The sequence below is a fragment of the Vicugna pacos genome, chromosome 3 (assembly GCF_048564905.1).
Source record: "Vicugna pacos chromosome 3, VicPac4, whole genome shotgun sequence".
In the NCBI taxonomy this organism is placed as follows: domain Eukaryota; kingdom Metazoa; phylum Chordata; class Mammalia; order Artiodactyla; family Camelidae; genus Vicugna; species Vicugna pacos.
In genome coordinates, this window is record NC_132989.1 from 83597958 (window position 1) to 83598962 (window position 1005).

General features: G+C 37.0%; 1 non-coding gene across 1 annotated transcript; it reads left to right on the forward strand.

Moving 5' to 3' along the window:
* Positions 1-696: 696 nt before the first annotated feature.
* On the forward strand, positions 697-800 carry LOC116280112 (U6 spliceosomal RNA). The gene has a single exon (XR_004189446.2). It is a non-coding gene; the product is annotated as a U6 spliceosomal RNA (small nuclear RNA).
* Positions 801-1005: the final 205 nt, after the last annotated feature.

Genomic DNA, 1005 nt, shown 5'->3' on the forward strand with positions numbered 1-1005 from the left:
TCACAATATCCGGTCAACGCCATCATCTTAGAAGATGACACAGGAAGAAAGAACACACAATACTACTCTCAAAATCAAACTGTTCTCTGACTATTACCAGTCTTCCCCACCCCTGCTTGTGTTCTCTAACCCTCTTGCGTCAGGATGAATTCCTCCTGCAGTTGAGGCACTGAGTCTGTGAGGTTAAGAGGGGCCCCTAGGTGCCACCCCACCCCATCTCCCCATTTTTCTCATTGTTGCCATCTTTACCCAATACACATCTTGTTTGAGAGCCTCAGCTCCAGGCAACACAGACTACATAATTTGAGAGGCCCAGTGCAAAAAGAAATGGTGGGACCCCTTGATCAAAAAGCAAAAATAAGTGCCCTTCAATGTACCAAAATATAAAGATTTTCTTTTCTTCAGTCTCTCCTGACTCATCATGGTGTTTTATTGTTGTAAATAAAGAAAAATTAAAATAAATTATTGGCATGAATTTTACCATTCATTTATGTAGATGCAATGTTAGTTTTAAATGCAAATATAAGAGCATTTACTTGCATGCAGAATCACCAAAATTACACAATTCATATTTCATGGTCTGTATTTGCATATGTTTTTTTTTCTTACCAGACAGTGAAACACTGAACAAAACTAACTCAACTGTTTTTATTTTACTTCTTTTTTTAAAAATATGTAATTAAAATCCAGATTCTTGTGCTCGCCTCGGCAGCACATATACTGAAACTGGAATAATATAGAGATTAGCGTGGCCCTTGCACAAGGATGATGCACAAATTCGTGAAGCATTCCATATTTTTAAATGAAAAATAAAAAATTAATTAATTAATTAAAAAAAAAAAACCACCAGATTCTTTTATTCATTTCCAAACAGAAATTAGAGGTGGGTAGGGTATAGCTCAAGTGGTAGAGTGTATGTTTAGCATACACAAGGTCCTGGGTTCAATCCCCAGTACCTCCTCTAAAAATAAGTAAGTAAACCTAATTACCGCCCAGTCCACCGCC